General features: G+C 36.7%; 1 pseudogene; it reads right to left on the reverse strand.

Annotated features, from left to right (window-relative positions):
* Nucleotides 1–5,330: 5,330 nt before the first annotated feature.
* LOC111543162 lies at nt 5,331–7,668 on the reverse strand (annotated as a pseudogene).
* Between the last annotated feature and the right edge of the window lie 2,720 nt (nt 7,669–10,388).

Here is a 10,388-nt window from a genome sequence, read left to right on the forward strand (position 1 = left end):
GCATTCCTATTTCTCCACATCCTCTCCAGTACCTGTTGTTTCCTGACTTTTTAATGATCATCATTCTAACTGGTGTGAGATGGTATCTCATTGTGGTTTTGATTTGCATTTCTCTGATGAGCAGTGATAATGAGCATTTTTGCATATGTCTGTTGGCCACGTAAATGTCTGCTTTTGAAAAGTGTCTGTTCATATCCTTTGCCCACTTTTTGATGGGGTTGTTTGTTTGTTTTTCTTTCTTGCCCATTTGTTTAAGTTCTTTGTAGATTCTGGATATAAGCCATTTGTCAGATGGGTAGATTGCAAAAAGTTTCTCCCATTCTGTAGGTTGCCTGTTCACTCCAATGATAGTTTCTTTGGCTGTGCAGAAGCTCTTTAATTTAATTAGATCCCATCTGTCAATTTTGGCTTTTGTTGCCATTGCTTTTGGTGTTTTAGTCATGAAGTCTTGGCTCATGCCTATGTCCTGAATGGTATTGCCTAGGTTTTCTTCTTGAGTTTTTATGGTGTTAGGTCTTACATTTAAGTCTTTAATCCATTTGAGTTAATTTTTCTATATGGTGTAAGACAGGGATCCAGTTTCAGCATTCTACATATAGCTAGCCGGTTTTCCCAACACCATTTATTAAATAGGGAATCCTTTCCCCATTTCTTGTTTTAGTCAGGTTTGTCAAAGCTCTGTGGTTGTAGATGTGTGATGTTATTTCTGAGGGCTTTGTTCTGTTCCATTGGTCTATATATTTGTTTTGGTACCAGTACCATGCTATTTTGGTTACTATAGCCTTGTGGTATAGTTTGAAGTCAGATAGCATGATGCCTCCAGCTTTGTTCTTTTTGCTTAGGACTGTCTTGGCAATGTGGGCTCTTTTTTGGTTCCATATGAACTTTAAAGTAGTTTTTCCAATTCTGTGAAGAAAGTCAGTGGTAGCTTGATGGGGATGGCATTGAATCTATAAATTACCTTGGGCAGTATGGACATTTTCACGATATTGATTCTTCCTATCCATGAGCAAGGAATGTTCTTCCATTTGTTTGTGTCCTCTTTTATTTCGTTGAGCAGTGGTTTGTAGTTTTCCTTGAAGAGGTCCTTCACATCCCTTGTAAGTTGGATTCCTAGGTATTTTATTCTCTTTGAAGCAATTGTGAATGGGAGTTCACTCATGATTTGGGTCTCTGCTTGTCTGTTATTAGTGTATAGGAATGTTTGTGATTTCTGCACATTGATTTTGTATTCTGAGACTTTGCTGAAGTTGCTTATCAGCTTAAGGAGATTTTGGGCTGAGACAATGGGATTTTCTAAATATACAATCATGTCTTCTGCAAACAGGGACAATTTGACTTCTTCTTTTACTAATTGAATACCCTTTATTTCATTCTCTTGCCTGATTGCCCTAGCCAGAACTTCCAACACTATGTTGAATAGGAGTGGTGAGAGAGGACTTCCTTGTCTTGTGCCAGTTCTCAAAGGGAATGCTTCCAGTTTTTGCCCATTCAATATGATATTGGCTGTGGGTTTGTCTTAAATAGTTCTTATTATTTTGAGACACATTCCATCAATATCTAGTTTATTGGGAGTTTTTAACATGACAAGCTGTTGAATTTTGTTGAAGGCCTTTTCTGCATCTATTGAGATAATCATGTGGTTTTTGTCTTTGGTTCTGTTTATGTGATGGATTACATTTATTAATTTGAGTATGTTGAACCAGCCTTGCATTCCAGGGATGAAGCCAACTTGATCGTGGTGGATAAGCTTTTTGATGTGGTGCTGGATTCAGTTTGTCAGTATTTTATTGAGGATTTTTACATCGATATTCATCAGGGATATTGGACTAAAATTCTCTTTTTTTTGTTGTGTCTCTACCAGGCTTTGGTATCACGACGATGCTAGCCTCATAAAATGAGTTAGGGAGGATTCTCTCTTTTTCTATTGTTTGAAATAGTTTCAGAAGGAATGGTACCAGCTCCTCTTTGTACCTCTGGTAAAATTCGACTGTGAATGTTAAGAATTTATAAGTAAACAAAACATACATAAATCCTTGTCCTTGTGGTTCTTATATTTGGAGTTGGAGGGAGATAGACAATTAAGAGGAAAAATCAGGAAAATACATGATTCATGGTAATAAGCCACAAGAAGAAAAATTGAACAGGTAAGAGAGATAAGGGATACCCGTGGTCTGAGAGGAAGTTACAGAATCAGGATATCCTGGGAAGTCCTCACTGCAAAGATAACATTTGAAGAAGAAGCTGAAAGGGGATAAGGCAATGAGCCATGTGGAATTCCTTGGAAGAAAGCTACAGGGAAAGAACAGCAAGGGCAAAATACTCAGGTAGGAGAGTGTCCACAATTCAAAGCAAGGAGACTGGTGTGGCCAGAATAGAGTAAGCAAGGTGGAAAATAGTGGGAGATCAGAGAACTCGAGGGAGGGAGGCAAATCATGTAAAACCTTGAGAGCCATTTGTAAGGACTTTGGCTTGGTTTCACGGTGAAATGGACGCCATTGGAGGGATTAAACAGAGGAATGACATAATATAATTGATGTTTTCATAGGATTATTCTAGTAATATAAGATTGGGCTATGTTCAGGCAAGAGCTGAAATAAGGAGACAAGAAAATATGGCAAATATTATAGACAAGAGATGAAAGTACCTAGGACAAAGTAGATGCTGTGCAATAATTAGAAAGTGTAAGATTCTGAATATGTCTTGAATGGAGGCTTATCAGAATTTGCAGATAGATCTGATGTAGAATGTAAGAGGAAAAAGAAAAATCAAGGTTACATTTAAGATTTTTGGACCGAAAAACTAGAATCAGGGAATTGCTATTTCATGATGGGGAAGACTAGAGGAGGATTAAAGAATAAGACATATGGAGTATTCACAAAAGATTGCAGACCTTGATTTAGTCCAAGTGAGTTGTACACCTTTGTATCCCAATTGAGGGAAATTTAACCTATGAAATCAATTGTGTTAAATTTATTGTTTTATATCCCATGTTAGGGGTTTAGGAATCTGCAATCTTCCCTAAAATGAGATATAAAAGATGATGGGGGTTGGAAGTGTCTAGGCTTTGCACAGAATCAAAGTATATTCATAATAAGAAACACAGACATGCCTCACAACTCCTCTGTGTCTCAGTTTCTTCACACTTAAACAGAGGGGTTTGGGTTTCAGAATTAACGTAATAATCACAGGCTGTTCTAATCGTGTGCTAAGGTGAACACAACTGATTTCAAGCAATGTTATCCAGACTAACCTTTGAAGTAATAATCATTACTGGGCAATATGATGAAGAAGGAGCTGTTTATATACAACTTTTCAAACCAGTATTCTCTGTGCCCTTTTTACAACTGTGTATAAAAACCTTTCTCTCTGCTATTTGACTACTAGGGCTTTTGTGTTGTAAGAGATCAAATATAAAATTTCTTCACTACGTAACCTAATATTCTCAATAAAGGATCCAAAAATATTCACAGTAACATTTTAGATACTGTGTTCTCTCCCAGATTTATTTGCATTTTTCTTCTTCTTTTCCTCCTCCTTTTTTAATGTCACTAAACATTAATTGAACCCATGCTATAAGATAGACACTGTGGTGTGTACTGTAGACATGAAGATAAATGAGATAGACATATTAATAGCTCCTGCTCTTAGGCTGTTCCTGTATTATAAAAGAGATGAACATATTGTCAGCTAATAATAACAAAATGTGAGATAGGGAAAGGGACAGGGAAGAGAGAATTCCTTTTTTTTTTTAATTTTAAGTTTGAATGTATATTTTGAAATAAAAATGGAACAAAACAAATTTGTACAAAATTATCACACAGGAACACACTTTAAGATACCATTACATGCTATGTGTATTTAGAAAAGTTACAGATCTAGTAAGAAAAAAAAACTGTCATTGACAAATGCAAGTTCATTTTTTGAGCAACAAGAAATCTCCCGTGAAATGTCAGACTGAAAGCCAGTGAGACTCGGTGAGTGACAGCGCAGCACCTGCTGAGGCCTGGAGCTTGCTTCCAAGGCTGGATGCTCAGCTTGGCCTGCGGCTGGATGCCATCTAGAGTCCTATGTGCCATGGTCTTTTTCTTTCAGTAAATAGTATAAAACATACTATTTTCCTTTGATTGTAAACTTCAAAAGAAAATAACATTCTTAAGAATTGTGCTACAAAGAGTACTATGATTTTTATTGTGGCTCATCACATTTAGAACATTTCCACTTCACAAGTTTCTGATTTGCTTCACTTTCTTACTTGGCAATGGTGCCCTGGCAGCATCGTCCACACACACCACTGTGTATGGAGAAGCAGGCTGCAAGACCTTCCTGAAACCATGGTCCATGGCTCTGCCTTCACGAAACAGGCCGAGTCATGTCTCTGCTCAAGATCAAACCATCTGCTCTCAAGTTAGAGGTAGCTCAGCCCATCCATTTATTGCTTTCCTTATATTCCACTTTTTATTATTTAAGTTGTATTTTCATATGTTTCTATAGAATTTATTCATATTACCTGGCTAATAATCAACAGTTTGGGCTTTTGATATAACAGCTCTTCAGATATATTGCTGGTATGTGAAGCTCAACTGATGTGCGTAGGGACAAATCAGAAGGTATTCATGCGGGTAGATCAGCTGCATTGCAGCACCTTACAATTAAAACTCCACCCCTCTATGAATGTTATGTTTTAGCCTTAAAAGAGTTGAGTTTGCTCACACTTCCTCTCACATAAAATACTTAGTCTCTTTCTCAATATTAAACATTATTATTATATTTTTTTTTACAACAAAAGTGTTCAGGACAGACATCACAAAACCATAATCCCAGATAAATGGTCTAAAAATGCAGTTAGGTCATCTTTGTGTATCAATACTAAAAAAAAGGTTTGAGCCTTTGACCATGCCCATAGATGCCTAAGTTCTTCCACATCATCATTTCTATAGTTTGACAAAACTAGAATACACAGTCTTAAGTGGGGGGAATATCATAAAACTTCATTACTCCAGTGTTTAACTTTTTCACAATTACTTGAAAATTCATACCACAGCGTCAGTGTAACTTGCTAATCATGAAAGCTGTAAATTAACAATCATTGCCTCTCATAATGACTGCACCAGTGTCCATTTTTATTTATTCCTAATTTAATTCAATTTCAACTACCTGGCTGTAAGTTTGAGGTAGCTTCACAGTGGTTCCACCTGATAGAAGGAGTATGACTTAAAGTACCCTCTGCGGCATGAGACTAGGTCAAAATGAGAGGGAAATACAGTACCAAATATACCGTCTTCTCACCTGGCATACAAACTAAAAACAACCACCAACCAACCATTTCTTTAGTGATAATACAGTTCTTTTGTGAGCATGGAAACAATACATGGAATCTGTTTCTTTGCATGAAAAGTAGCATCAAGGGAAAAGGACTCAAATTCTGTTGCCACCTTTCGGTTAACCTGGGTAAGAATGTTCATAAATTCAAGCTTGTTGGCGTACTGTTTCAGCATGGCATAAAGTGACTGGATGAACCAGGAGTCATCCTTTGAATTTCGTCAGGGATAATAACCAGGTACTGTGGAGTATGCATACAAGAAGTCGGCCTCCACTGGTATTTTATGACACGCCATGTCATCCTCAACACCACTGTCTGTCTCAATGCCACAGTTCAGTTCTGTACCACAGCAGGCCTGAATAATGAAAAGTTTGGGTTTTCCAGTTAGACTTCTACAATAATTCCCTCTGAAAAAGCTTGTTATTTTTTCGGGTCAACAGGTCCATTTGTTCCAAAAATTATTCCTTCTTCACCATGGCTCAGAAGCACACAAATGAAACTGCTCCTTTTGCTGTGATCTTCTTTAGAAACATTACGCATCAATTCCACAATTTCTTCACGTTTAAGATCGTTTTTATTCCTGACTTCATATTTCAAGTTTATGAATATTTCCCTGAGGTTTGCTGCATCAACATCTGTACCAGACCGAGATGCCATTCCAGTGCATTTATGAAAATTCTTATTATTAATTATTATACATAAACCCATTTCAGGATAATCCATTTTATAACTGTCGTCCAGGGATATTCCAGAGTCCACTGATTTGCTTCCATGTATGATCTTTGGTTCCAAACTTTTAATGGATTTTGAATCCACTGAGTTTTCAGTGTTCTCCGTGGATACCTTTATTAACTTCCACAACCGCCTTACAGCAGCAGCCACCCGCTACGATCCGCGTCTGCCGAGAGAATTCTTAGAAATGCAGAAAGGAGCAACCATGAAAACAGCAAGAACTCACAAAGAAATCAACATTTAATATTGAACGATGTGAGGCAGCTTATTTGCCAGGAAATGAAAGATCTATGTGTGTCTTAGAGAGTGAAGGTAACGTTACCATAGGAGGGAAAAGCATGAGCAAATACTTGAAGAACGACAAGTATTTTGTTGCAGTCAGACCTTAGATTATGAGGCCAGATATCCAACTTAAAAGATTGTAAATAGACTTGCATGGCATGCTGAGTAATTTCTGTATGTCTTACAGACCGTAGGGAACAAGTAAAAGTCATTTACATACTGTATTTTTATAAGCATACCAGGAAGTAGAATGGGAGACGAACAGATTTGAAGAAACTGACAGGAAGTTATTGCACAAGTTTAGGTAAGAGGCAGTAGTAAATGGGAAAGGAGATAAGGTACTATTTAAGAAATATCTCATGACTCTTAATGCATACAAAAGTTTAAATTACCCAAGTAGAGAAAAATTTGATTCATTTTTTAAGCAATTAAGGCACAGTTATTAATTCATTAAATAGTCTTACTAGGCTTTATATTAAATTAAGACCTTGCTTTCCATTTCACAATAAAAGATGGGGGGCAGTAGGCAGGAAAGATATTACCAGAACTTTTCTGTATGTGTATGTGTGTGTATATATATAGATATATATTATATATATACATATACACACACACATATATATATATACCCTTAATAATAGCACATTCTGAAAGGCCTTACTATGTGCTAGGCTCTGTGCTAAGCACTTTAAATGCATTTTCTTGTAGGCACAATGCTAGATGCATCAGTCACATGCACTGTCTCACGTGTAATAGCCTTTTAACGGAACAATAAGTTGAGAACTATTATTATTTTCATTTCAGAGATGAGGACAGATTAAATATTGTGCCCATAGATACTGAGCCAATAAGAGATATAGTCTAGATTTGAACCTGGGATCCAACGCCAATGCTCCTGTGCCTAACTGATATGCAAATCTCTCCTTACAATTCTTGTCTTTTAACAGGGTGATTCACCTTCTGTTCAAAGTTAACCTGTGTTCTGAGCCCCAACCCTCCTCTCTCCTGGAGTTTGCTTCATCCATTATGTATCCTTTCTCCACTCTCTTTGATATCTCCAACTTTACTCGTTTCTTTCCAACAGAATAAAGGTAATAACTGTCCATTAAGTTAAAAACGAAATAAGATCTAATTCACTGATTTCCATAAAGCTGCATTATAGGTAGCACCTTGGGAACACTTGTATTACAAAGCAATACAGAGGATAGAGGAATCATTCTGTGCCCACCCTGACATCTGCTCCTCTGCCTTCATCATTAACAGTGGCGTGGGCTGAGCAAAGCACCTAGTGGGAATTGCTATACCTGGTGAAGCAGCACTGGTGCTGCCATGCCTGGAGGAAGATGCAGGCATCAGGAAAGACAACAGGGCTTGGCAGAGAAAAGCAAAGTAGTAACATGTTGGAAGAGCAACAGAAACTATTAGGGACTTCTGTACTCAGCAGAGGATTGGGAACCACCAGGTAGAAACTGTTGTCCTAGAAGAACAGCAAGAAAGGTGACAGTATTCAGGGGAGTATCCCTTAATAGCTGTAACTAACAAGAGTCATGGGTTTGCAATATCCACTGGGGCACTATAACCACAGTAGAAACTACAAGGTGATTACAAAGCAAGAAAATTATTGCGTCTGAGTGAGAACACAGGTGAAGTAGCAGCAACACTCAGAAACTACAGGACCCATTAGAGCCACTACCACTCTATCATGTGAAGCACAATAGTGACTACTGCTGGCAAAATTTTCTTCATCACTGTAGGTGAGACACCACCCAGAAAGTCCTCAAAATTCTTGGGAGAGAATTTATAATATAAAAAAAATTACTGTTTTTATAAAATAACAAAACATTAATCATTAATAAAATAGTTTATAATAGCGAAACTTTTCAAGGAAGCTGATACACTAGAATTTATTTCCTAGTATGACTCTACATGTCTTAATTTAAAATTGTGTCTGATTTGTACAGTAAATCCTGAAATGAAAAAAGTTTTGTTCTAGGATTTCCCAAGTTGTAGAGGCTTCTTCTGTCTGGAAAAGACCCCCCTGAGAAGTATTCCATGCACTGTATTTTGAAGACGAGGACAGGAAAACTATGAAACTGGGTAGCTGCCATGTTAATTTCCTAGGGCTGCTGTAACAAAGTACCACAAACTGAGTGGCTTAAAACGACGGAATTTACTCTCTCACAAGTCTAGAGACCAGAATCCAAAACCGAAGTATAGCAGGATAGTTTCTTCTGGAGGCTCTGGGGAGAGAAACCATTCATGCTTATCTCCTACCTTCTGGTGACGGCTCCTCTTGGCATTCCTTGGTTTGTAGCTGCTTCACTCTGGTTTCTGCCTGCATCTTCACCTTGCTGTCCACCCTCTGTGTGTGTTTCCTCTGTTTCTTCAAATCTCTCTCTTTTTAGAAGAACACCAGTTATTGGATTTAGGCCTACCCCAATTCAATATTACCTTATCTTAATTTGATTACATCTGCAAAAACCCTATTTCCAAATGAGGTCATTCTCACAGGTACTGGAGGTTAGGACTTCAACCTATCTTAAGGGGTGGAGACAGAGGCACAATTTAACCCACACCAACTGGTTTTCCTTCTTTTCCTCCCTTTCTCTCTTTTTCCCCTTTTTCTCTTTTTTTTCTTTCTTTCTTTCTTTCTTACTTGTTACTGAAACCAATTTTTCTCCCATAATCCCTGCCTCCCAATGCTGCTATCTCTCTGTTAGCTGGGCTTGTGGGTAAAAACAGTAAGTCACAGATTATAATTATGTTGATCCTTTCAACTGGTTCAGTAAACTGAGTTAGGTGGAGTAAATTTTGAGTAAATTACTGGTTTGTTTAATCAGCCAATTTAGGCAAAAAGGTCAATATAGTTGTAGATATAAACAAATATAATTTTAAAATAATAATGTATTTACTCTTTTAATAGTTATCTAAAACAATAAATTTGATGTTCTTTAACTTTTAAGTTTTCTGATAGCTTGAATAAATTAACTAAACTGGGTAGGAACCCGACACAATCAAAGGATGAAGAATCTTGATGTTTCCATTCTGATTTTCTCTTATTGTTGTTGTTGTTAGGAAACAAAACAATATATTTAGCCTCTTATTTTCAACTTAAATTGAGGATAACTGTAGACCTTGATGGGGAAAAGGTAAACTCATAAATAACCATTTGCTAGTTATAAATCTGACAAATGGACTTTTAAAATATTAATCAATGGTACATACAAGCAAGAGCAGTCTTTCTTTAGTAAATCTATGCTCAAAATTGTCCAGAAACATTTCATTTTTCCATGTGGCCCTTGTATTTCTTTTCCAAGTAGCTGGCCCTCTCTTTCATAGTAGCTAAAAGCCAGATATAGAGATTTATTTGCTTAAAATTTTTTTAAAAATGCCTTGTATTTTGCTGATATTCCATTTGCCTAAATAACAGCCAAATTCATTGTTGTATTAATGATGATTCAATCACATTGTGACTTGCAACTGAAGGGGTCTGTCACAAATGTATTCATTATCTTAAAGCAATCTGTTTTCTCCAAGTTCAAGAAACACAATATGTTGTGTATCCACAAGCCTAAATATGAAAGAGTAACTTCCTGTGTTTGCCTATGGGGATAATAGGTACACTGTTAAATGAGATGATGAATCAAGGTGTACTGCAAGCCATGGAGCTGTTCCAAAGTTAAGCACATTCCTGGGCTAAAGAAGGCACATAAAGATCTTTAAGTATTTTTATGTGACTTCACAATTTTAGTTCCAAGGCCTTTCATTTTTACCACCAATGAGAAATAAAACGTCCTTTTGAGTTAGAGTTTGCAAAAATTTTAGCTTCTTTTTATATCCCTACTGGTTCCTCTAACATATCAATGTTTTTAAATGTTTATAGTGTCTTCATTACTATAAAAATAATGCATATAAGTTTAAGAAAATTTGAAAATATAAAAACATAAGAATCACATTAATGATTATCCATAATCCTACCACCCAGAAATTATAATCAAATTGATCACTGGTATGATTTTCACCCTGTGATTAGACCCAGTCCTACAGATTG

This window comes from Piliocolobus tephrosceles, chromosome 5 (genome assembly GCF_002776525.5).
Source record: "Piliocolobus tephrosceles isolate RC106 chromosome 5, ASM277652v3, whole genome shotgun sequence".
NCBI classification, from domain to species: Eukaryota; Metazoa; Chordata; class Mammalia; order Primates; family Cercopithecidae; genus Piliocolobus; species Piliocolobus tephrosceles.